The 22,027-nt window shown below is 44.7% G+C and overlaps 1 pseudogene; it reads right to left on the bottom strand.

The window, feature by feature from the left end:
• Positions 1-233: 233 nt before the first annotated feature.
• The window catches only part of LOC148148495 (uncharacterized), a 35,657-nt pseudogene continuing 13,863 nt past the window's right edge, over positions 234-22,027 (bottom strand).

The following is a 22,027-nucleotide window of genomic DNA, read 5'->3' as shown; positions in this document are numbered from 1 at the left end:
GATTTTGAAGAAGATTTGTAGCTCAGGTTGTGGATCAGGTTGTAAGTTTGCTCTCAGAATTGTTTTCAGGCGTTTCATCACCATGCTCGATAATATCATCAGTGAGCGTCTGATGAAGCACTGGTGTTCTGTCCTGCTTGCTATTTATGTGCCGTGGTCTGTTGCGGTGGGTGATATCACTTCCAGTTCTGTTTCTGAGAGGTTGATAAATGGCGTCCAAATCGATATATTTGTTAATGGAGTTCCGGTTTGAATGCCAGGCTTCGAGGAATTCCCACGTGTGTCTTTCTTTAGCCTGTCCCAGGATGGATGTATAGTCCCAGTCAAACTGATGTCCCTTGTTGTCTGTGTATAAGGAGACCTGTGATAGTTGGTCATGTCTTTTGGTGGCTAGTTGGTGCTCATGTATTCTGGTAGCTAGTTTCCTGCCCGTCTGTCCAATGTAATGTTTGTTGCAGTCCTTGCAGGGTATTTTGTATATAAAGTTCGTTCTGCTGGTTAATGGTACGGGATCCTATAAATTCATCAGGAGCTGTTTCAGTGTGGTGGTAGATTTGTGGGCTACCATGATGTCAAGGGGCCGGAGTAGTTTGGTCATCATTTCTGAAATGTCATTAATGCCTGATAGGGTGGCTAAAGTCCGTGGGTGTATTGTGTCTTCTTGTTTGTGTCAGTTGTGTAGGAATTGACAGACAGCACTTACCGGGTACCCATTGTTCCTGAAAACATTGTATAAGTGTTTTTTCTTGGTTTCTCATAGTTCCTGGATGCTGCATTGTGTTATGCCTCATTTAAACAATGTCCTGATGCAGCTCTGTTTGTGGGTGTTGGGATGATTGCTCCTGTAGTTGAGTATCTGGTCAGTGTGTGTGGCTTTCCTGTAAACACTGGTCTGCAGCTCTCCATTGGCTTTTCATTCCACTGTGACATCTAGGAAGGGGAGTCTGTTGTTGTTCTCTTCCTCTTTGGTGAACTTTATACCAATAAGGATGTTGTTTGAGTTTGTGGGTTTCTTCTAATTTGTTGCATTTTGTGATGACAAAGGTGTCATCCACATAGCAGACCCAAAGCTTGGTCTAGATCATGGGAAGGGCTACTCATTCTAACTTCTCTGTAATGGCTTCTGCTAAGCATTCTGATGTTGGTGATCCCATAGGCATCTCGTTGATTTGTTTGTAGGTCTTGTTGTTGAAGGTGAAGTGGGTTGTGAGGCACAGGTCTACTAGTTTGAGGATGCTGTGCTTGCTGATGGAGTTGGTGCTGCCAGGTGTTTGTATCCTTGGTTTGTCTATCAGTGAGGCCAGTGTTTCTTTGGCCAGGGTGACGTTGATTGATGTGAACAAGGCCGTCACACCAAAGGAAACCATGACCTCATTGTTCTCTATCTTGGTGAATTTGATAATGTAAAGGAATTCCTGGGTGGTGTGGATGGAGTGGCTTCAGTCTTCCACTAGGTGTGTCACTTTGTGATGAAATACCATTGCTAGTCTGTATGTTGGTGTACTGGGAAGTGAGACTATGGGTCTGAGGGGCCTCCTGGTTTTTGTACATTTGGTAATCTATAGAAATGGGGCGTGTTGGATCCTTCAGGTTTCATTCTATCTTGTTAATTTCAGCTGTCTTGTGAAGTTTCCTCAGGGTTTTAATAGAGTTCCGGTTTGAATGCCAGACATGCATGGGAATTCCGAGAGGCCTGGCATTTAAACCAGAACTCCATCAACAAACACATCAATCTGGACCCCATTTACCAATCTCTCAGAAAAAGAACTAGAAGTGACATTACCCACCACAACAGACTAAGACAGATAAATAACAAGTGCGACAGAACACCAGCGCTTCAACGAAGGCTCAGTGAAACGTCTGAGAACAAATCTACCAGTTCAGCGAGTAAACGTACAACCTGATCTTCTGATTTATTGGGACCATCCTTGTAGATCAAGGGTGTTTTGGAAATTTAAAACTCATGCACGGACTTCTCACTATTTACTTCTTTCAAGACCCTAGGATAAAGTCAATCAGAAACTCGGCACTTGCAGTTCCAACAATTTACTCAGTACCATTTCTCTGGTGAATTTAAATTTCCTGAGTTCATCCCTTCCTTCTATATTTGGATTTATCACTTCTTCTGGGATATTCCTTGCATCCTATATGCTAATGACTGATGCAAAATATCTGTTCATCTGTGATTTCCTTATTTTCAGTGTTAATTTTCCAATCTCACTTTATTAACTTTTCTTTATATCATAGTATGAATTTCTATCTTTTTTTTTAAATTTCAAGCCAGCTTTCTCTTCTACTCTAACCTTTCTCTCCTAATTGTTTGGTCATGTATTTGCTTTTTTTATATTGTCCAATCTTCTGATGTGCCAAATACCTGAAAAGTCATAGAAATGTATAGCACTGAAACAGACACTTCAATCCAACTCTTCCATGCTGACCAGATATTTTAAATTAATCTAGTCCCATTTGCCAGCACCATATGGCCCAAATCCCTTCCTATTCATGCCTGTTAAATGTTATAATTGTACCAGCCTCCACCACTTCCTCTGGCAGCTCATTCCATACACGAACAGCCCAACATATGGAAAAATAGCTCCTTGGGTCCCTTTTAAATCTTTCCCTGCTCACCTTAAACCTATGCCCTCTCGCTCTGGACTCCCCGACTCTAGGGAAAAGACTTTGGTAATTCACCCTATCCATGCCCCTCATAATTTTGTAAACCTCTATAAGGTCACCCCTCAGCCTCTGACACTCCAGGGAAAATAGCCCCAGCTGATTCAGCCTGTCCCTATAGCTCAAATCCTCCAACCTGGCAACTTCCTTGTAAATCTTTTCTGAAACCTTTCAAGTTTCACAACATCCTTCCTATAGCAGGGAAAACAGAACTGCACACAGTATTCCAAAAGTGGCCTAATGAATGTACTGTACAGCTGCAAAATAATCTCCCAAATCCCATACTTAATGTTCTGACCAATAAAGGCGAGCGTACTTCACTATCCTATCTACCTGTGACTCCACTTTCAAGGAACTATGAACCAGCACTCCAAGGTCCGTTTGTTCAGCAACACTTTCCAGGACCTTACCATTAAATGTATAAGTCCTGACCTGATTTGCCTTTCCAAAATGCAGCACCTCACATTTATCTAAATTAAACTCCTTCTGCCACTCCTCAGCCTATAGACAACAACATGATTTTTATCTTAGCATGATTCTATCATTAACATTTCTAGTTAACCACAAATAGTGAGTCCATCCATTGGAATTTTTCTTATGCATTGGAATATATCCGGATTACTTTTGGAATGTGCATGGAATGTACTTGCATTTCAATTAAAACTGGTAGTTTGGAATCCAAAATGAGGGCTTTGTTAATAAGGAATAAGGCAGGACAACATTGGTGGTGAAAACATTGAAGAGGCAAGATTTTTAGGTGTGAATGTAAGAAATGGAACAGAAATCAGCCACTCAGCCCTTCAAGAGAGTTCTATCGCTCGATGCAATCATGATGTATCTGTTTGTGGTCTCAGTTCCGTATATCCAGCTAACCCCAGTAAACTTTGATTTCCTTGTCTAACAAAAACCTATCCACCAAACAAAAACTTTGGATGCTGGAAATCAGAAACTAAATAATTAATTGCTGGAAAAACTCAGCAGAACTGAAGAAGGATCACTGGACCCAAAACATTAACTCTGTTTTTTCTCTACACGTGGCGCCAGAGCTGCTGAACTTTTCCAGCAATGTCTGATTTTGCTTCTAAAAGCCGAACCACCTCTGCTTGAACAATATTCAATGACCCTGCCTACATAAAGGTCTGATGCAGTGAGTTCCAAAGTCACGCAATATTTTCAGCTTCTTTCTGAAAAGCTCTGACCATACCTGTAGAGTAAATGGACATCCAGATGTACCAATGCCTCTTTACAAGACTTGCTGAACAGTCTTCAGTTCAAAGGGTCAGTGCTGTTGATCTGGATGCTGAACTCAGCTATCTGCACATAGCTGAAATTCAATTCCAGACTGGGAGACAGCACTATCCCTCATGGATCTTTTAAAGGAATGTGAACTGTCAAATATTCTGCTGCTTTTGACACTTATAGAAGTGTATGACATTAATTTAATTTCGGTGCGTGCTGTGTGATTCACGTAGTGCCAGACTTTCCAGGGTAAGTGTATGACTAAATAATTTTCCTTGTTTAATCCCATGCTTCTTTTCAATGGACTTTTAATGTGAAGTGCTGCATTTTGGAAAGGCAAATCAGGGCAGGACTTAATGGTAAGGTCCTGGGGAGTGTCACTCAACAAAGAGACCTTGGAGTGCAGGTTCATAGTTCCTTGAAAGTGGAGTTACAGGTAGACAGGACAGTGAAGAAAGCATTTGGTACGCTTGTCTTTATTGGTCAGAGCATTGAGTATAGGACAAAAACAATGACTGCAGATGCTGGAAACCAGATTCTGGATCAATGGTGCTGGAAGAGCACAGCAGTTCAGGCAGCATCGAGGAGCTTCAGCAAAATCGACGTTTCGGGCAAAAGCCCTTCATCAGGAATAAAGGCAGAGAGCCTGAAGCATGGAGAGATAAGCTAGGGGAGGGTGGGGGTGGGGAGAGAGTAACATAGAGTACAATGGGTGAGTGGGGGAGGAGATGAAGGTGATAGGTCAGGGAGGAGATGGTGGAGTGGACAGGTGGAAAAGGAGCTAGGCAGGTCGGACAAGTCCGGACAAGTCAAGGGGACTGGAAGTTTGAAACTAGGATGAGGTGGGGGAAGGGGAAATGAGGAAACTGTTGAAGTCCACATTGATGCCCTGGGGTTGAAGTGAATCCATACTCTCAACAAACAGTATCTCAATTCCATCTCAAACATCAAAAACTGTAAGTACAACAAACTTTTATCCACCCACCTCCATAACCAGCGCTCCTCGAACATTCCAGAAGATTCCCCTGGCCTCGGAAATGCCATTAGCCACGTGGCTGATGCAGCTGCCATCCCCGTGCTGATTGATGATGTCACTTCCGCCCCCATCATGGCCACTCCCACAGCCACTTCCGGTCCTCACATCATTGCCGATGCCACATGCTCAGTGACTTCCGCCACCCCTACTGCCGTGTCTGCCACCACTTTCGCCCCCACCAGCGCCACTCACCTGCATTCTGCTGACACGCCCCCCACAGACCCCACTGTCACTATCCCCAGCCCCCAGAACCCCGAGGGGAGCACTACCCCTGCTCATGCCTCCACCCCCATTCCCCCCACCATCACACCCACTCCAGGTACTGGCTCTGACCCCACTCCCAGCTCCACACCCACACCAGATCCCAGCTCCCAGCCCTGCCGAGTTTTCACCATCCCCCCGGACCTCCCACTCACTGAGGACGAACGATCAGTCCTCAGCAAAGGACTCACATTCATCCCCCTCCGTCCATGCATCAATGAATTTAATAAACGCCGTGACATCGAACGCTTCTTCAGTCGCCTCCGCCTCCGAGCTTACTTTCACAATCAGGACCCCCGCCCACCTTCCGAGGACCCCTTCGCCCACCTCCAACACACTGCATCCACCTGGACACCCCGCGCTGGCCAATTATCTGCCCTCGACCTCTTCATTTCCAACTGCCGCTGGGACATTAACCGCCTCAACCTGTCTACCGCCCTCCCCCATTCCAACCTCTCACCTTCACAACGCGCAGCCCTCTAATCCCTCTACTCTAATCCCAACCTCACCATCAAGCCAACGGATAAAGGGGGCGCAGTGGTAGTCTGGCGCACTGACCTCTACACCGCTGAAGCCAAACGCCAACTCGAGGACACCTCTTCCTACTGCCCACTCGACCATGACCCCACCCCCCATCACCAAACCATCATCTCCCAGACCATACAGAACCTCATCACCTCAGGAGATCTCCCACCCACAGCTTCCAACCTCATAGTCCGGGAACCCCGCTCTGCCCAGTTCTACCTCCTTCCCAAGATCCACAAGCCTGACCACCCTGGCCGACCCATTGTCTCAGCATGCTCCTGCCCCACTGAACCCATCTCTACCTACCTCGACACTGTCCTATCCCCCCTAGTCCAGGAACTCCCCGCATACGTTCGAGACACCACCCACGCCCTCCACCTCCTCCAAGACTTCCGTTTCCCCGGCCCCCAATGCCTCATCTTCACCATGGATATCCAATCCCTCTACACCTCCATCCGCCATGACCAGGGCCTCCACGCCCTCTGTTTTTTCCTCTCCAGACGTCCCCAACAGTACCCTTCCACCGACACTCTCATTCGTTTGGCCGAACTGGTCCTCACCCTTAACAATTTCTCCTTTGAATCCTCCCACTTCCTCCAGACCAAAGGGGTAGCCATGGGCACACGTATGGGCCCCAGCTATGCCTGTCTCTTTGTTGGCTACGTAGAGCAGTCGATCTTCCGTAATTACACCGGCACCACTCCCCACCTCTTCCTCCACTACATTGATGACTGCATTGGCGCCACCTCGTGCTCCTGCGAGGAGGTTGAGCAATTCATCAACTTCACCAACACATTCCACCCTGACCTTAAATTTACCGGGACCATCTCTGACACCTCCCTCCCCTTCCTGGACCTCTCCATCTCCATTAGTGAAGACCGACTTGACACTAACATTTTTTACAAACCCACCGACTCCCACAGCTACCTGGATTACACCTCTTCCCACCCTACCTCTTGAAAAAATGCCATCCCGTATTCCCAATTCCTCCGCCTCCGCCGTATCTGCTCCCAGGAGGACCACAGAACACATCAGATGGCCTCCTTCTTTAGAGACCGCAATTTCCCTTCACACGTGGTTAAAGGTGTCCTCCAACGCATCTCGTCCACATCCCGCACCTCCGCCCTCAGACCGCACCCCTCCAACCGTAACAAGGACAGAACGCCCCTGGTGCTCACCTTCCACCCTACAAACCTCCGCATAAACCAAATCATCCGCCGACATTTCCCCCACCTCCAAAAAGACCCCACCACCAGGGATATATTTCCCTCTCCACCCCTTTCCGCCTTCTGCAAAGACCGTTCCCTCTGTGACTACCTGGTCAGGTCCACGCCCCTCCCTACGACCCACCCTCACATCCTGGCACTTTCCCCTGCCACCGCAGGAACTGTAAAACCTGTGCCCACACCTCCTTCCTCACCTCTATCCAAGGCCCTAAAGGAGCCTTCCATATCCATCAAAGTTTTACCTGCACATCCACTAATATCATTATTGTATCCGTTGCTCCCTATGCGGTCTCCTCTACATTGGGGAGATTGGGCGCCTCCTAGCAGAGCGCTTTAGGGAACATCTCTGGGACACCCGCACCAATCTACCAAACCGCCCCGTGGTCCAACATTTCAACTCCCCCTCCCACTCTGCAGAGGACATGGAGGTCCTGGGCCTCCTTCACCGCCGCTCCCTCACCACCAGACGCCTGGAGGAAGAACGCCTCATCTTCCGCCCAGGGCATCAATGTGGACTTCAACAGTTTCCTCATTTCCCCTTCCCCCACCTCATCCTAGTTTCAAACTTCCAGTCCCCTTGACTTGTCCGGACTTGTCCGACCTGCCTAGCTCCTTTTCCACCTATCCACTCCACCCTCTCCTCCCTGACCTATCACCTTCATCTCCTCCCCCACTCACCCATTGTACTCTATGCTACTCTCTCCCCACCCCCACCCTCCCCTAGCTTATCTGTCCACGCTTCAGGCTCTCTGCCTTTATTCCTGATGAAGGGCTTTTGCCCGAAATGTCGATTTTGCTGAAGCCCCTCGATGCTGCCTGAATTCCATTGAGTATAGGAGTTGGGAGGTCATATTGTAGCTGTACAGGACATTGGTGAGGCCACTTTTAGAATACTGCATTCAATTCGGGTCTCCCTGGTATCGGAAGGGCGTTGTTAAACATGAAAGGGTTCAGAAAAGATTTGCAAGGATGTTGCCATGGTTGGAGGGTTTGAGCTATAGGGAGAGGCTGAATAGGCTGGGGCTATTTTACCTAGAATCTCGGAGGCTGAGGGGTGATGTAGTGGAAGTTTATGAAATCATGAGTGACATGGATACGGTGAATTGCCAAGGTCTTTTCCCTGGGCTGAGGGAGTCTAAAACTAGAGGACGTAGGCTTAAGGTGAAAGGAGAAAGATATGAGGGACCGAAGCAGCAACTTTTTCACAAAGTGGTTGGTGCGTGTATGGAATGAGCTGGCAGAGGAAATGGTGGAGGCTGGTACAATACAACATTTAAAAGGCATCTGACTTGGTACGTGAATAGGGAGGGTTTGGAGGGATCTGGGGCAGATGCTGACAAATGGACTAGATCAATTTAGGATATCTGTTCGGCATGGATGAGTTGGACTGAAGGGTCTGTTTCCATGTTGTACACCTCTATGACTCTATGACACATAATCAGAATTTCTGGAGCATACAGATCAACCTTTTCAAAATTGAATGACACTGATTATGGACAGCAGTGAAGGGGAATTGAGTGTTTCAGTTTAACTCTCTTCCATCTCTAACACTAACGTTCAAATCATCTCGTGAATATCCCCTCTGTCAGTGGTTTCTCTTCCTGCTCCCAGACTGTTACCTCTGGTGACCATCACGGACATATCCAAGGCCATTTCCTCTTTGTCATTCATATACTTTTGCTTGCAACATCATTTAAAAGCACAGTGCTAACATTCACCAGTAATTTGTTTGTTTTCACCTGTGGGCTGATGATACCCAGTTCAACATCACCACCACTCACCTCGACTTCTCCACTGTCATTAGATTATCTGACTGCTCATCCAACATTCAAACATTACTTCCAATTAACTATTCAGAAGACTGAAGATATTGTTTCAAGACCCTGATACAAACTCTGTTTCCTAGCAAACAACTCTATCCCTTGCCCTGACAACAGTCTGAGTTTAAGCCACAGCTTCAAGTCACATTTGATCTCAAATTGAGCTCCTTATCTCTTGTTCACCCCATCACGAGGGCCACCAATTTCCACATCCATAATATCTCACAGCTGTATCCCTTCCCAGCTCATGACTCAACCAAATCCTCACTCAGGCCTTTGCTCCCTCTGGACTGGCCTGTGCCAACATAGTCCTTGCTGATTTTCCACATTGTATCATCCATAACTCAAAGTCACCCTAAGCCTCATCACCTCACAGCATTACATATCCCTGTCAACAGCTTGCTCTGCTTTGGCTCCTGCTCAAACAGAACCTCGACTTGAAAATTCTCATCCTGCTTTTCAAATAGTTCTGAGCTGGCCCTTCCCCTACCTCTGTCATCTCCTCCAGCCCAACAAGCCTCCAAGATATCCTTGCCCTACTTATTTGGGCCACGTTGTGCTTTCCTGATTTTAGTTACATTACCATCACTGTAGCTCCTGAGGTGTAATCTTATTACTCTTCTCCTCCTCACTTTCTTCCTTTTAAGAATCTTCTTAAAAACCTATCTCTTTGATCAAGCTTCAGTCATATACTCTATCCCAATAACTGGCTCAGAGATAGACCTTGTATTATAATGCACCTATGAAGCAGCTGGGGGTGTTTTGTTGTGCTCATAGAAATATCGAAATGTAAGGTGGTATTATTATTATTATTATTATTATTATCCATAATTACCCCTAAAAAGTGGTGGTAAGTTGTCACCTTAAATATAGCAGTGCGCTTTGCTCTGCCATCTAAAAGAATGGATAAAAGTTAACCATAAAACATGTGACCTGAGGTCACAAGTATAGAATCATTAAATGCCAACAATGTGCAAGCAGGCCATTCAGCCCATCAAGTCAATACGCCCCTCCAAACAGCATCCCACCCAGACCTAGCCTCCAGCCTACCCCTTTCACCCTGCATTTTCCATCCCTCATCCACCTGGTGTGCACAACTCTGGACATTACAGGACAATTTTCCATGGCAATCCACCTAATGTGCACACCTTTTGACGGTGGAAGGAAACCAGAGCACCTGGAGGAAATCATGCAGGCATGGGGAGAATGCATAACTCCACACAGACAGATGGTGGAATCGAACCCGAGTCCCTGGCACTGTGAGACAACAGCGAGCCACCATGCCTGAAGTAGGCCAGACTGGACAAAGATGGCAGATTTCCTTCCTAGATGGGCATTAATGAACCAGATGAAATTTTACAACAATCTGGTCGTTTCATGATTCCCATTAATGATGTCCTTTCTTTTCTTCCAGTTTTAATTATTGAGTGCATTTAAACTCCCCAGTCCTGGGGGGGAGGTATGACTTTGTATTACTAATATTTTTGCCACGTCCAGTAGTGTATCAGTGAATTAGCAGGCCAATGTTTCCAATGACAGGTATTGTCCTTGTGTGGCTGAGTGTAAACTGAAATGGGGAGAGATCCATGCTATCAGAAGCTATGGGAAACATAAGCAAAAGAGATGATTTCCGAGTTCGACAAAGAAGTGGCTCCTCAATGGTGCAGATGTCAGCACAACAAATTTATCATTCCATCTTTCTCATAATATTTAAAATAGATATCTTTTCTTGACAAACTTCAATTACAGAGAAGTTGTGGCATAATTTATCAGGTATAAATATCAGGGCTCAAGGGCCTACTATTTCTTTGAATTTGTAGGGCTGATGCTCAGGTTTTGTGCTTATCATCAATGTGGTGATAATGCCCTCAAATTGACATTGACTTTACTACCTTGTGATGAGATGGCACAGCCATTTTGAAACAGGCCTATCACCCAAAGAGCAAAGCGTTTGCCTGTTTCAGGGTGTCTGCCTGTTTTGACACATAAATCAAGATCCTTCTTCTTCAGTTCTTGGCCTGAAAACTGTTCCAATTCGCAACACTTCAACATCCACCACAGGTAGGTCAAGGAGACAGGTCTCAAATCCACCTCAATCTCAGAACAGATATTGAACCCCATGCAGTGGCATTAATTTAATCCATACCAGTCAACTGAGCCAACCAGATCCCTAAGGAGTCAAAATTGCCAAATTTATTGTTGACATCTGGAGCTTGGGATAGTGATGGTAGAGGGTCCAATTTCTTCCAGTAATATTGTTGACCAAAAATATCTCCCACATTTATTACCACCTGTTGATGTGCTTTGGAAGGATTTATTAGTTTATATTCAATCCGTTTATGAATGCATCTCCGTTGGTCATTAAGTCCAAGAGTGGGACTTGAACATGGATCTTCTGGACTTTGGACAAGGACACCACAAGATGACACAGGATTGGACACCTTATTGTCATTTTAAATCACGAATGGTCAGAATGTGTGCCACGCAAACTGCCTCAATCAGCCTGGTAACTCAATCAGGACTACAGAGTTAGTGTAGAGTTACAGAGTTATGGAGATGTACAGCATGGAAATAGACCCTTTGTTCCAACTCATCCATGCTGATCAGAGACCCTAACCTAATCTAGTCCCATTTGTCAGCACTTGACTCATATTCCTCTAAGTTCTTTCTATTCACAGACCCATTCAGATGCATTTTAAATGTTGTCATTGTACCAGCCTCCACCACTTCCTCTGGCAGCTCATTCTATACGTTCTGCATGATAGAGCTGGCCCTTAGGTCTCTTTTAAATGCTTCCCCTCTCACCCTAAACCTATGTCCCCTAGCTTTAGGTTACCTACCTTGGGGAAAAGAACATGGCTTTTTATCCTATCCATATCCCTCATGATACCCTTTCATATACCTTTCAGCCTCTGACACTCCCAGCCTATTCAGTCCCTCCCTATAGTTCAAACTCTCCAACCCTGGCGACATCCTTGTAAATCTTTTCTGAACCTTTTCAAGTTTCACAACATCCTTCCTATAGGAGGGAGACTGGAATTGAATGCAGTATTCCAATTGTGGTATAACTAAAGTCATATGTAGTGGCAAGAGGATCTCCCAATTCCTATACTCAGTGCACTGACCAATAAAGGAAAGCATACCAAACACCTCCTTCACTATCCTATCTACCTGCAACTCCACTTTCAAGGAACTATGAATCTGCACTCCAAGGTCTCTTTGTTCAACAACACTCCACAGGACATTATCATTAAGTGTACAAGTCCTGCCCTGCTTTGCCTTTCCGAAATGCAACACTTTACATTTATCTAAATTAACCTCCATCTGCCACTCCTCGGCCCATTGGCCCATCTGATCAAGATCCTGTTGTAATCTGAGGTAACCTTCTTTGCCGTCCACTACATCTCCAATTTTGGTGTCATCTACAAACTTACTAACCATACCTCCTATCTTCACATCCAGATAATTTATATGAATGACAGACTCCACAAGAGGACTCAATATGAGGGTGGGCCTTAAACCAATGTGCTGCGTCAATATGACCCTTTGACATTGCAGCTCTCAAGCTTAATTTAACCGAGTCCAGAGCCTCAAATCTTGATTTCACCTCCGATCTGTTGACTGAAATTCAGAAATTAATCCTGTTTCTTGAACATATTGGCTAAATAAGTCATTTTAAGCAAGTAAAATGACAATGTGTGAGTCACCACGCACTAAGCTGAAGACTGCAGTGTTAATTTTTCAGGCTTGAATTGTCTTTGAGTACAACTGTGCAGACATTACTGGTTGGAATTCTGTGCTGACAATGTACACTCATCAAGGAATGACAGGAATGCAGATTACTGCAATGCTCTTCATAATTATATTTGACAGCTTAATAAGATTTGAGTCAAAAAAGCGTTTCGATCACAGTGGAATCCACTTTTCTGTTCTGTTTCACTGTTTAATAATAAACTTCCATTCAGCTTGTTATTCTATCATGTGATGAAGGCATCACTGACCATTGCCAATTCCTAATTGCCCTTGAATAGAAGGGCTGGCAAAGCCATTTCGGAAGGTGCTTAAGGTTGCTGTAGGTTTGGAGTCACACGTGGACAGAGACAAAGTGAAGACTGCTTTCACCTAAGGGCATTTGTGAAGTTGGTGGGAAAGGTGGTGGTGAGCTGCCTTCTCAAACAGTCCATGTGCTGTGGGTAAACCCGCTGAGCTGTAAAAGAGAGAGTTCCAGGATTTTAACCCAGCAACACAGAAGGAGTAGCAATAGATTTCCAAGTCAGGATGGTCAGTGGCTTGAAGGGGAATGTGCAAGTAGTGGTGTTCTCAAATATTTTTCAGTTCTCAGTTTCTTGCAAAGTCAGTGAATGTAAATTCCACCAGCAGATCCAGTGGGAATTGAACCCACATTCCCAGATCTGGTGGGAATTAAACTCATGCTCCCAGACCATTGACTACGACCTCTGAATTACTGCCTTAATGGCACCATCATAAAGTAACCATCTCCCTCTATCTCTCGCTCTCGCTCTCTCTCTCTCTCTCTCTCTCTCTCACACACACACTCTGTTACCTTGACTTGGAGCTGCCAGTGTTGGACTAGGGTGGACAATGTTAAAAATCATACAACACCAAGTTATAGTCCTACAGGTTTATTTGGAAGCACTAGTTTTTGGAGCAAAGGAGCGATAGCTCATGAAGGAGCAGTGTTCCAAAAGCTAGTGCTTCCAAACAAACTTGTTGGACTGTAACCTGGTGTTGTGTGATTTTTAACTCGGTTATCTGGCGCTGTTGATCCATTTGATCTGGTCCCTTACTCGGTACTATTCAAACTCAGTATTGCTGCCATCTGAATCCAGGGACTTTGCTTTATGTTATTCCTGAGGATGACACATTGAAAATGAATTCCCTTGAGGAAGAGGGAGTGACTAATCTCCATGGAAAAAGAGGACACGGGACAAAGGAGAAGGAAGAATGATGAAAAGTCACCTCAATCTGAGCTTTATTTCTCTCCAGATACAATGCAATTTAATACGGCACAGGAATAGGCCTTCAGCCCACCCAGCCTGCATCAGTTTTAATCCTTATTTGGTCCCACTACCTATTGCCCATGTCCAGTTGCTGTCCAACTGTTTGCCTCTCTCTCATGTATCTATTGAGACATGCCTTAAACGTTGCTAATGTGCCTGCTTCCACTGGCAGTGCATTCCAAGCACCCACCACCTTATGTGTGGAAAATCTTCCCCATACCTCTCCCCGAAAATTTCCCCCTCTCTCCTCAAACCTGTTCCCTCTTGTCATTGACCTTTCCACCCTGGGGAAAAAGAAACCTTAGACAATTCACCCTATCTAAGCCACTCACAATTTTGTACACTTTTATTAGATCATCCCTCAGCCTCCATTTTACCAATGAAAACAATCTAAGTTGATCCAGCATCTCCTCATAACTAAACCTCCCCAGAACAGGCAACATCCTGATAAACCTTATGTGTACCCTCTCCAAAACGTGCAAGTCCTTCCAGTAATGTGGTGACCAGAACTGCATGCAATATTCCAAATGGGGCCTAAGTAGAGTTTTGTATACCTGTAAACATAACTTGCCAACTTTTATATTCAGTGCCCTGCTAAGTGAAGATAAATGCCTTCTTGACCACCTGCCTGACTGTCTGAGTATTGCCAACATTTGTTTTGTTTTTATCCCTTCAGGTTGCATCGTGCAACATTAGGAAAGCCTTCACAAGCACAATAAATTGAAACCCCCCATCTGCTGTTTTGATGAAAAATCCAAACCTATATTTAAAATAAACATTATTTATGAGTGCTGGTGCTCTGTATTTATCCATTGTTCTCTCCACTCCCTCAAAAAATGGGTAAAATCTGAGAGGAAGTTGTAGGAGGAGAGGGGGAACAGAGGCGCGGAAGGAGCAGAAGGGCAAGTGCTGAAAGAGAAGGGTGAGAACTGAATGGTATTGCTCATCTTATCATGCACTCCATCTATCGTTCTATCCCACTGATCGCACAGTTTTGCCTATCTGCTGTAAAATCAGTAGCCTCTTCTTTCCAAACAATGTTATGTTTTTGATGATAAAATCATTTCTAGATCGACTTAGCAAATGCAATAAAGCTGGTGAGCCTGCTTCAGTCTGTATAATATTAGTGCTTTTCTTGTTTGTAATTCAGATACTAGCAACCTTCCACAAACAAACAGCATTGTGATGACTAATCTGTTTACATGGTGTATGCATCAATATTAGCCAGGCCACTCAGGTAGCAATGTGATCCTCTGCTTGGAAATAGTATCATAGAACCACTTATGATCGACTAGCAGGGCAAACACAACCTCGGTTTAATTATCCATTTGTAAAACAGCACTGTTCTCCCACAGTGCTGTACTCCAACAGGACACACAGTCCCTGGTTTTGAACAGGTGCAACACCTGAATCAGCATGCAAGTGGATTTGTGCACAAGTTGGAACACAATGCAGGACGATTTAAAGCAGCCATTCCTAAATATTGGAAATGTTCATATGTCAGACATTTGAAATTAGATCCGTATTTGGGATCACGTTCCTAAAAACAGACATTGGTAAGTCAGACATTCGTAAATCAGGGACTTCCAATGTTTCACTAGAATGTTAAAACTTGGTTTTGTGCTCAGGTCTCCTGTTAGTGATTGAACCAGCAACAATTTTACTCCAAAGTAAATGACACTGGGACATCAATGAGGAAGCAATTCTTTCTATTCAGTGACCAGACTTCTTTCTAACCCAAACAATGAAACTCCAGGCAATCGACAGTAATAAATGCAAGTCTTGGACAGGACTGGGGAAGAAAGTGGTCACTGGATTAGTAATGCAGGGGCCAAGTCTGAAAGCATGGAATAAAATCCAACCACAGCTGCTGGAATTGAAATACAATTAATGAACCTTCTGGGTATGGCATAAAGGTGGTCTTAGTAATGGTGACCATAAACTATTATAGAATGCTAAGTAAATGGAAAGTTTCTTCTTCTATATCTTATGGTCTAATGACGTAGGGAGCAAGATTCACAGACCTGTACAGGGTTACATGTTAGCTTTGACAGGGTAGGGGGAATGAGGGGGGAGGTGGTGGGGGCTATCTTGCTTAATAGCACTCAGTTGCCTGAACAAGAGGACCAGGATCGGGAAGGGGGGAGGTCCAGTGAGAGACATTCACCAACCTTGTTGCCATCTCCCTTCCTCACTCCCACTCCCACCACAAGCCTCTTACGGTGACTCCCTCTTGCAATTCATCACCTGTATCCTGGGATCTGTGATGTTAACAATCTCAAGGCAGGTGCCTCCCCAGCAGCGTGGTCAGTCCCTGACATCATCTTTTCTAAACCTATTCCTGGATCTATCTAAAAGGCATCCTATCTCTCCAATTAACTCTGACAGCTTCAAACTTTTTGTGAGAAGTTTAAAACACATAAGTTTGTCTTCTGAATCCTATTTGTGAAAACTGGATCGATTGGGGGACATTTCCACTTTAACATATATAACCGCCTCTGTGAACCAATGGCGTATACAAAAGGATACTGGCCCTGGGCAAAATGGGTCAGTGCTGGACCACCAGCTCTCTGTAGATGGGACTTATATCCTTAGCTCCTTGATCCCAGGGATGGCCGACCTGTGCCCAGTTAAGTGCCCAAGTGGAGATCTCTTCAGCTTTGGGCAAGATCTCAATGCTACCGTCAAATACTACGCAATGTGTCAACACATTTTGGGGGGAAAAGAGAAAAATATAAAATCTCAAGAATTTACATCCCTCACATCACACTCTCCACTCCAGAAAACTCTAATTTCTGTATTTTTTTAAAGAAATAAGGGCTCTTTAGATCTGCAGCTACGTCAAGCTGCACGTACACCTGCCTCTCTGCATTCACAAGGCCTAAGGCCTACATTCAAAGCCACCTTTGAGCTGCACCTTTTTTAGTGGACAGCTTTTCCTAATATACTAAACAAATAGTACGAAGGTTTTACCGGGGCAAATTATACGATCCACAAAATCTGATGGAACTGCAGAAATACGTTTGCATTTGGTACAGTCCACAAGTTTGATATTGTCTTATAATTTCTTAGAGATCCAGCTTTCAATTCAAGCTTGCACATTGAATCAACTCTCGTGCTTTATCCACTGGGTTCCAGCTCTCCTATTTATCACCATCCTGCCAAATCTCCTTGACAACTCCAGCCAAAGGCATGTCGAGCCAGCTTGGATTAGGAAGCCAGAGTAAATTGTTCAACTTGTACTGCTGTCTTCTTAGAGAAGGAAATCTAGCTGATAATTAACTGCAAATTTGCAGGAATTTATTTGGCTTTTAATTACCCTCTGAAAGGATTTAGCAGTCCATTCAATTCAAGGGTAATTAGGGATAGACAGAAGATGCCAGCCTTGTCAGTGTTGCCCCTATCACAGAGTCTGGTGCGGAAGCTCAAAAAGATCAAGCTTCAAAGGAAACCCGTGTGGCAAGGAAAACAACGATAATCCAGTGTTGTGTTCATAAACTCAAGTGACTGATTGCTCAACCTATTCCTGATTAACCAAACGTGTGCAAACCTGCTCATTAAAAATGATTCAGGGTGCAATTCATTTCCTAAATGATTTGAGGAAATAATTAATGTTCACTTTGTCAGAACATGTCATGCAGAAGAGGTTATGATAAAGGTGCAGTGTGTTTGTACAAAATGGTCCCTCGGGACATAAACATCATAACCACCAAAGTTCCCGAACTGGCATATCGGGTTTTGCTAGAAAACAGACTAGTGAATTTACCACTTTCTACATCAACTCTTTCGAAATAAAACTAGAGACTCTTTGACTGCGCTACCAGGGTAGGGAGAGGGTGGTGGTTACTATTAGAATGGGGGCCAGGTTGGGACAAGTGTGAGGGGATACATACTCGTGGATGAAAAAGGCAAAAAGAATTCCCTTTGAGACATAAAATCATAAAGATGTACAGCATGGAAACAGGCACTTCAGTACAACTCGTCTGTGCTGACCAGATATCTGAAAGTAATCTCATCCTATTTGCCTGCATTTGGCCCATATCCCTCTAAACTCATCCTATTCATGTTCCATCCAGATGCCTTTTAAATGTTGTAATTGTACCAGCCTCCACTACTTTTTCTGGCAGCTAATTCTATACACGCACCTCCCTCTGTGTGAGGAAGTCATCCCTTAGGTTCTGTTTAAATCTTTCTCCTCTCATATTAAACCTATGCCCTCTAGTTTCGGAATTCCTTGTCCCGGGGATAAGACCTTGACTATTCTCCCTATCCATGATTTCGTAAACCTCTATTTGGTCACCCCTCAGCCTCTGTCTCTCCAGGGTCAGTCTTAAGGGACAAGTCATACACTGATTATGGTCGATCCCTTAAAATATGGAATAGTTGCTCACCTTGCTTCAAACAGTCTGATTTCATTCCAAGCACAGGCGGACCCCTCTACTGTGTGACATTTTCCATTCATTACTCAAGCTTCGGTTTTTGATTAAGTTAACCATTGCACTGCTAACATATCTACAGTTAATCACAGTGCAGTCTTGGGCATTAGGGTATCCCAAACACTTTATTTGATTTCATTGAGGACTCCAACATTTGGGAAATTGAGGAGTCTCCCTTAGGACAATGAATTAGGACTTAAATTGGCTATCCAGCCAATCCCAAAAACCTAATCCTCTGCTCTCTCAAAAATCTGTCCATTCTGTAATTATTCCATGTACCTCACTCTATTGCTTCTCTGGATTGTCCATTCCCAATGTTCAATGCCCTCATGTAGTTTTTTTTCCTATTCTCCCATGTTGTGAGATTAGCTAAGCCTCCATTTATTGCCCATTCCTAATTGGTTTTGAGAAGGTGATGATGACCCATGGCTTTGAATTGCTACGGTCCAGATGGGGTGGTACACACATACAATTGCTGGAAGATGAGTTCCAAGATTTGGACCCAGCAAGAGTGAAGGATCAGTGATATGGTTCCAAGACAGAATGATCTGAGACTCGGAGGGTAGCTTGCAGGTAGTGAAGTTACTGTGTGCCTGTTGCCATGGTCCTGTTAGGTGGCAGAGGTAAGAAGGGACATTTTCCCACTGTTGTTCCGCCATCTTGGTCAGCAGTCCCCAACATCTTGGAGCAGTTTCCATGAGTAGTGACTAGACTCACCATAACCTCTTAGTACATTGCCAACTCAGGATACACTTATCCATTCCAATGCTGCACACTGGAGTGCGCAGTCTTCCTTTATGTTGTTCTCACCGCCAGGCTGCTTTGCATGTCAGGATAGGCACCCCTCTCATGATTTGGTGCACGATCTACCTCTCCTGTTTTGTTCGCACTCACTCACTCATTTCCCACCTCTCACACAATCTCCCCACCATGCCTTTGCCATCTCATTCAGAACCTACAAGCTCACAATGCTTCTCTGGTCCTGCCTTTCTGTACAGGCACAAAGTCAGGCAGCTGGTCATGTTTGATTGCAGTGGTCAGTAAAGGGGGGGTAGACATGTTGCATCATGCTATGTCAATGTCACATTCACGGCATGACCCAGGAACTAAGCGGCTAACACATGCTTGTGCTTCAGCCAAATGGCCAAGGCTCAAAGTCTAAAGGGAGTAGTCCTCAGTCAATTCAAGGAGGGTGGCTGTCATCAATCAGGGAATGTCACTTCAGTCAGTCAAGATCAGGGTCCAACCTCAGGCCAGAGACTTGAACGTGGTCAATCAGCCATTTGGAGTTGTCAGAGGGTCCATGACGCTACAATCTGAGGATAGGCCCACGGTCAGTCCTGCGGGTCCAGACATGGGGATGAATGGTAAGGCAGTCAGTGAGTTGCACAGAAATCAGCCAAGGTTGTCCTTCCAAGTCTCTCAGGGGGTGGGCCACAATCAGTATTGTGGGTCTGTTCATTGAAATTCAAAGTAGGTTATCAAGAGTTGGAGGGAGTTGGGAAAATCAATTGTGGAGGGTCAGGCACTGGATAGTGGGATGCAGAGGGGAACAAACCTTGTGACACGGGCCAACTCGACATATACAGATGAGAGTTGATATTGCAGTCCAGTACAGTACAGACACTGTGTTATCAATTCTAGAAGGAGTGAAAGTAGACAAGTCCCCTGGGCCGGATGGGATTTATCCGAGGATTCTCTGGGAAGCTAGGAGGAGATAGCAGAGCCTCTGGCTTTGATATTTGAGTCGTCATTGTCTATGGGTTTAGTACCTGAGGACTGGAGGATTGCAAATGTTATGCCCTTGTTCAAGAAGGGCAGCAGAGATGACCCAGGTAATTATAGACCAGTGAGCCCTACTTCTGTTGTAGGAAAGGTTTTGGAAAGGATCATAAGAGATAAGAATTATAATCATCTAGCAAGCAACAATTTGATTTCAGATAGTCAACATGGTTTCGTCAAGGGCAGGTCGTGTCTTATAAACCTCATTGAGGTTTTTGAGAAGGTGACCATGCATGTAGATGAGGGTAGGGCAGTTGAAGTGGTACACTTGGACTTCAGTAAAGCCTTTGATAAGGTTCCACGTGGTAGGCTGATGGAGAAAATGCAGAGGCATGGAATTGAGGGTGATTTAGCAGTTTGGATTAGAAACTGGCTTTCTGGAAGTTGGCAGCGAGTGGTGGTTGATGGAAAATATTCAGTCTGGAGTCCAGTTACTAGTGGTTTTCCACAAGGATCTGTTTTGGAACCACTGCTGTTTGTCATTTTTATAAATGACTTAAACGCAGGCATAGGTGGATGGATTAGTAAATTTGCAGATGACACTAAAGTCGGTGGAGTAGTGGACAGTTTGGAAGAATGTTACAAGTTGCAGGGGGATTTGGATAAACTGCAGAATTGGGCTGAGAGGTGGCAAATGGAGTTCAATGCAGCTAAATGTGAGGTGATGTACTTTGGGAAGAATAATAGGATGGCAAAGTACTTGGTCAATGGAAAGATTCTTGGTAGTGTGGATGTGCAGAGGGATCTTGGAGTCCATGTGCATCGATCCCTGAAAGTTGCCACCCAGGTGGATAGTGCTGTTAAGAAGGCATACGGTATGTTAGGTTTCATTTGTAGAGGGATTGAGTTCAGGAGCTGTAATATCATGCTGCAACTATACAAAACGCTGGGTGCGGCTACACTTGGAATATTGTGTACAGTTCTGGTTGCCCCATTACAAAAATGATGTGGAAGCATAGGAAAAGGTGCAGAGGAAATTTACCAGGATGTTGCCTGGTCTGGAGGGAAGGTCTTATGAGGAAATGCTGAGAGACTTGGGTCTTTTCTCATTGGAAAGAAGAAGGCTAAGGGGGTATTTGATAGAGACATACAAAATGATCAGAGGATTAGATAGGGTAGACAGTGAAAGACTTTTTCCTAGGATGATGCTGTCAGCTTGTACGAGAGGGCATAACTACAAATTGAGGGATGATGTCAGAGGCAAGTTCTTTACACAGAGAGTGGTGAGGGCGTGGAATGTCCTACCTGCTAAAGTAGTCAACTCAGCCACATTAGGGAGATTTAAACAATTCTTAGATAAACTCATGGATGATTTTGGAATAGTGTAGGGGGACGAGCTGAGAAAAGTACCCAGGTTGGCGCAACATCGAGGGCCAAAGGGCCTGTTCTGCGCTGTATTGTTCTATGTTCTATGTTCTATGAGTTGAATGGCTGCCTTCTGTACACTGTTATTCTCTGATTCTATGCATTGGAGGCAATAGCCTTATTGTGAGGGTGGGGGCTGGTGTCATCCACAATTCCCACTATCCTGCTCAGGTTCCCATTCACCTGAGGCTCCAGTTTAAACTCTGCTACAATATAGTAGCAAACACCCCAGTGAAGATATTGATCCAAGTCCTAGTGGGTGGGGTAAACCATCCAATCTGTACAGGTCCCATCTTCTCTAGAATTGATGGCTGGGGAGCCAGGATATTATGATGGTGGGCGTGGCTCAGCTGTAGGCCTGGAATTCAGTGGGTAATGAAAAATTCTATCACATTATAGTCACTTTCTCCTCAAGGACCTCTCATTAACAAAATGAATAATTAACCCTTTCTCATTGCATAAAACCAAATCTCAGTTAGCCTGCCCCTGAAATAGTTCCTCGTCATTCTGCTTTAAAACCACATCTTGTACACAGTCCAGGAACCAATCCACCACCATATGTTTGCTCATGTGGTTTCTCCAGCTGATACATACATTAACATTGCCTATGTTTATTGTAGTACTCCTGGTGTATACATCTCTA

The sequence above is a fragment of the Chiloscyllium plagiosum genome, unplaced genomic scaffold, assembly GCF_037043375.1.
Source record: "Chiloscyllium plagiosum isolate Xiang-an unplaced genomic scaffold, Cpla_swu_hap1 HiC_scaffold_12, whole genome shotgun sequence".
Taxonomy (NCBI): Eukaryota; Metazoa; Chordata; class Chondrichthyes; order Orectolobiformes; family Hemiscylliidae; genus Chiloscyllium; species Chiloscyllium plagiosum.
Note: the sequence above shows the minus strand (reverse complement) of the source record. Positions and strands in the feature narration are given on the sequence as shown.